This window comes from Penaeus chinensis, chromosome 43 (genome assembly GCF_019202785.1).
Source record: "Penaeus chinensis breed Huanghai No. 1 chromosome 43, ASM1920278v2, whole genome shotgun sequence".
NCBI lineage: Eukaryota > Metazoa > Arthropoda > Malacostraca > Decapoda > Penaeidae > Penaeus > Penaeus chinensis.
Window position 1 is genome coordinate 13,781,390 of NC_061861.1, and position 5,551 is coordinate 13,786,940.

The following is a 5,551-nucleotide window of genomic DNA, read 5'->3' on the forward strand; positions in this document are numbered from 1 at the left end:
CGTTTTGGCAAGATTTGCATGGTGAAGGATCGCTGTTATGAAAATGTCTGTGATCGGCAGTTATAATTCGTCGGTTGTTATGTAATAAGTTATCCCTAGTACATGGACTACCGTCGGCCACTCACCGTCCCGTCCTGATTACACTACAGTTAATTTAGATATGTTTAAACTGACTTGAAAACGTTTTTAGCAAAGCTAAAACTAATGTTTAACAAATTGACAAATGACGCTTACAGACTGTACAGAAAGCCATCTTGTACACACACACTCACACACACACACACACACACACACACACACACACACACACACACACACACATACACACACACACACACACACACACACACACACACACGCATACGCACACACACACACAAGCCACATCACCGAGGAGACTCCACAATATATATTTGTCGATGGGGTAGTATTTTTACATCACTGTCCTCGTGGATTTCGTAACCTGGTAAAAAAAAATTTATTGTTGGTTGTTAAAGGTATTCACCATTGTATGGTTATGCTCTTCCAAATGCTTCTATAGTTCCTTGCTTCCTCTGTATCGCCTGATAAGCATTACGATGTTCTGAGGTCTTATAATCAATAAAGAGACCGAAGTGTCAATTATTACATATGCCCTAAGAATCTAGGAGGTAGAAACATTATTGTTATCTACAACACGTTGATTTTAAATATCCGGTAAGGTCGATAAGCGAAAAAGAAATGCCAGTGGATGAGTAAATGAATAGATAGATATATAAACAGATAGATAGATAAACAAAAGAAAACCACTGAGTGATAAAATTGATGACTTGTTTCTCTTTTCTTTATACTTGGGCATTTCTGAAAAAAAAAAATGATTTTTTAATTATGCGGAACGACTGTACAAGGAATGCATATCAATGATAACAGTCATGAATTGCTACATGTTTGTAATTCACTCGTTATTTGCGTTCCTTGTCGGCAAGTTTGCAATAGGGGTGTTCTGCATTATTCGCTGTATAGGTTGCTGTAGCGTGTATGATGTATAATGTTCAGCTGTGTACTCTACGGTCATTCTCTCAGACATCTTCACACACTACAAACATCCTCTTAAATGAACACGTGACCACAGCCATGCCATCTGCTTCTTTGTTTACCTTCCAGATATCGCTCACGTGATAGCTTCAAAGGTTACGACTTGTGTTTCTCCTGATAAGAGGTAAGGTCAGGGAGATGAGGGAAGAAAGGTCAAAGGGGACGGGGCAGCAAGGTCTCTCTTTCTCTCTCTCTCTCTCTCTCTCTCTCTCTCTCTCTCTCTCTCTCTCTCTCTCTCTCTCTCTCTCTCTCTCTCTATCTATCTATCTATCTATCTTTCTATCTATCTATCTATCTCTCTCTCTCTCTCTCTCTCTCTCTCTCTCTCTCTCTCTCTCTCTCTCTCTCTCTCTCTCTCTCTCTCTCTCTCTCTCTCTCTCTCTCTCTGGTTATTCATTGATTTAGTCACTGATTCCAATTGTATATGGAATGGCTTGAATGCAAATACAGTGACATGCACATGCAATCTACAATATATACAGCAGACATATGTACGGAATCCTCTCCCCCCCCTCCTTTTACAAACACACTCTCACCCCCTTAAGTATAAACAAATACAAAATCCCCTTCACCTTGCCCCGACTTAACCCCCTCTCTCTCTCAACCTCTTTTCCCTCCTCCTCTTTCTCCCCATCTCTTTCCCCATCTCTTTAGACTCTCTCTCTCTCTCTCTCTCTCTCTCTCTCTCTCTCTCTCTCTCTCTCTCTCTCTCTCTCTCTCTCTCTCTCTCTCTCTCTCTCTCTCTGTCTCTGTCTCTGTCTCTGTCTCTCTCTCTCTCTCTTTCTCTCTCTCTCTCTCTCTCTCTCTCTCTCTCTCTCTCTCTCTCTCTCTCTCTCTCTCTCTCTCTCTCTCTCTCTCTCTCTCTCTCTCTCTCTCTCCCTCTCTCCCCTATTCCTCTTCCTCTCCAACCTCCTCTCTCCCCACTAACCCCTTTCCTGCCACCTGTATTTCACAATAGCCTCCTCCCCTTTCTCCCTCCCTGTTCTCGAACTCTCTCTCCCTACTCCTTCCCTCTCCTTCTCTCTCCTTCTAACTGCCTTATCCCCTCCCTCTCTCCTTCCACCTCCCTCTCCCCTTCCCCCTCTCTCCTTCCCCCTCCTTCTCTCTCCCTCCAACCCTCTTTCCCTCCCTCTCTATCTCTCTCTCTCTCCCAACCTCCTTATCTCACCCCCCTCTCTCTCTCTCGCCACCTTCCCAACCCCCTCCCCATGCCCCCCTCCTACCCCCCACCCCTTCCCCTCTCCACACACACACGTTCTAATGCCTAGTTTTGTTATCGTTATCACAGGAACATTACAGGTGATAAGCGTGTTTGTCGAGCACATATGGGAAGTTAAATGGAATATTGTGAATCTTAATGGATTTCCAGAAAGGATGTGTTAGATTATTCTAATGGATAATTACGATGATTAGAGATAATGATAAAGGTAGTGCCGATTGGAATAATGGGCATGAGGGGAATGATTAGAGGAAATTAATAGCAGGTGCGTGAATACCCTCGGAATGGAGATGGCTGAGAGCTAATGATGATGATGATGAGGCTATCGTAATTAAGAAAAATTATATGGCTGCGGTGGCGAGATTAACTGTGCTCTCGGATTTTAATTAGGCCAATTATAGGTAATCAATGCAACCGTAAGATCGTAGGAATAGAACTTTCGGAGATTCCCTGACGCCAGATGCTTACATGAATAAATATATGGATAGAGAGATAGGTGAATAGATGACAGATATATAGATGGATGAATAGATAGATAGACTGGTTTTATATATGTATATATATGTGTATATATATTCATGTTCACACACACACACACACACACACACACACACACACACACACACACACACACACACACACACATATATATATATATATATATATATATATATATATATATATATATATATGTGTATGTGTGTGTGTGTGTTTGTGTGTGTGTGTGTGTGTGTGTGTGTATGTGTGTGTGTGTGTGTGTGTGTGTGTGTGTGTGTGTGTGTGTGTGTGTGTGTTTATGATTAATTAAGTCGAAACTATTAATTTCCATAACTTTTATAACAACAAATTCGCTGCTGTCACTCTTCTGCAATGAAAAGAATCCCAAAAACTCATATATATTAAAACTATCCCTCATCCCTTTAAAACTGGTGATTTATCATTCTCATTATCATTTAAAGCGATAAGCCTTTCGCAAAACTGAGGAACAATGGAAAGATAAAAAGAAACAGAAATGACAACAACAACTTGATAGAGGTAAAATGGAACATTTCGAAAGAGTGTTATTTCAAGATTCTCCATCTCTCTCAATTGCAGAGAGATTTTTGAGGTAGTTGGACTCGATAAAGTCAGCCAAGCCTTTACTAAGGGTACCGGTGTCGAATTTTAAACCTAAAGTCAGGGCTTGTCTTTACGTTTCTGTGAGAGGTTTGTGTGACAGTTTGACTATCAAGTCATCACTTCAGACCAGCCGCTATTAGTACAAGCATCCTCTAACAATCTCTTGTGTCTCGCCTTCTGTAATTCGTCCTCTTTCCCAAGTTCGAGGACGAGTCTATGGGGAAGATGGACCCCCGGAAGGCGGCTTCTCAGCGTCTCCATCTCATCGATACAGTCACTAATCCTTTCCTTTAGGTAACAAGAACATCGTGGGGAAGAATGTAGTTTGGTTTCGTTATGTAGATGACATCCTCGCTGTAGTACCGACCAGGACTAACCTTCAAGACTTCCTCTATAGACTAACCGCAGTGCACCCATCCATACAATTCACCACAAAAGAAGAGAGAAATGAACAGCTACCTTTCCTTGACACCGTAATCCATAGGAACCCTAGCGGCCCGGTATTCTCTGTGTACAGAAAACTCACTAATAAAAATGATTTTATACATTATTTATCTACCCACAGCGATAGAACCAAAGCAGACGTGGGCATTGGTTTCTTCCTCCGAGCTCTTAGAATATGCAGCCCAGAGTTCCCGGAGGAGGAAATGCAACACGTCAGCAATACCTTCCAACGCCTCCGTTACCCTCGTACCTTGCTCGCCTCCGACGCAAGGCCGAAAAGATCATGTCCAGATTAAGAGGGGACGCCACACAGAACAAAACACATAGGATCTTCATCCCTCACTCGCAGCTGACGCAACAGCTGGAAGCCTTGTTGGGCCATACGATAAAGATGGCCACCACGTCGGGTAAGAAGATCGGAGATATCGTAAGGCAAAAGAGGTTAGACTAGAGCAGACCTCTTAGCCAGGTGTACAGCATACCTTGCGGCGGCTGCGATAAAGTTTTCATAGGTGAGACAGGACGAGGGCTCAACGAACAACGAATCAACCAACACCACAGCGCCCTCCGACGACATGACACGAGGAGCGCCTTCGTTGGTCACGTTGACACCGACGGCCATCTCCCTAAGTGGTCCAAGGCCTCCATCATAAAACAGGGCCTGCCCCCACGACAAAGGAAGATGGTAGAAGCGGCATACATACACTCTACTAACAACTTCATAACCACAACGGGGAGCCACGTACTAGCCAAGGTCGTTGCTCACCTGATCAACGACGTGACCTGACCGCCATGTACATGTATGTATACTTCTATGTATCTCTTGTTCAGTATGCCCTGATGAAGCAGTCAATGCGAAAAGGCCTTCGGCATATTCGTGTGTTTTCCTGTACTTCCCTTCATTGTTTTACTCACACTCACAAATACACACACACACACACACACACACACACACACACACACACACACACACACACACACACACACATATATATATATATATATATATATATATATATATATATATATATACATATACATATATATATATACATATACATATATATATATACATATACATATATATATATATATATATATATATATATATATATATATATATATGTGTGTGTGTGTGTGTGTGTGTGTTCGTATGTTCATAAAGAGTGCCCCTTAATCCCACTTGTTTGTATCATGAGCAGTTACAGGTACGACTCAAACACCTTTCAAATAACAGCACAATGAAGTGTTCTAATGAATCATCTTTTACCCTCATTTCCTTCCTCGCCTGCCCCTATCCTTTCCCTAACTCTCCCTTCTCTTACTCTATTTCTTCTCTCTTCTTCTTCTTCTTTATACAAGTTTCATCTATTCTCCTTTCTCTTTAGATTTCCGCTTCTTCTTCTTCTTCTCCACCTTTCCTCTCCCTCTTCCTCCCACTCCTTCTCTCTCTTCCTCCTTCTTTCCCATCCTTCCATTCACCGATTATCCCCATCTCCTTCCTTTTACTATCTCTTTTCGCCCCCTTCTTCGTTTCATTCCCCCTTCCTCTTATTCCTCCCTCCCTTTTCTCTCTCTTCCTTCTTCCTTCCTTTCTATCCTCCCTTCCCCCTTTCTCCTCCACTTCCCCTTCCAATCTTTCCTCCTTCCTCCTACCTCTCTAACCCACCTTTTCTTCCTTCTCATCTCCACTCC

General features: G+C 42.5%; 1 pseudogene; it reads right to left on the reverse strand.

Moving 5' to 3' along the window:
* The window catches only part of LOC125048407, a 68,486-nt pseudogene that overhangs the window by 48,533 nt on the left and 14,402 nt on the right, over positions 1-5,551 (reverse strand).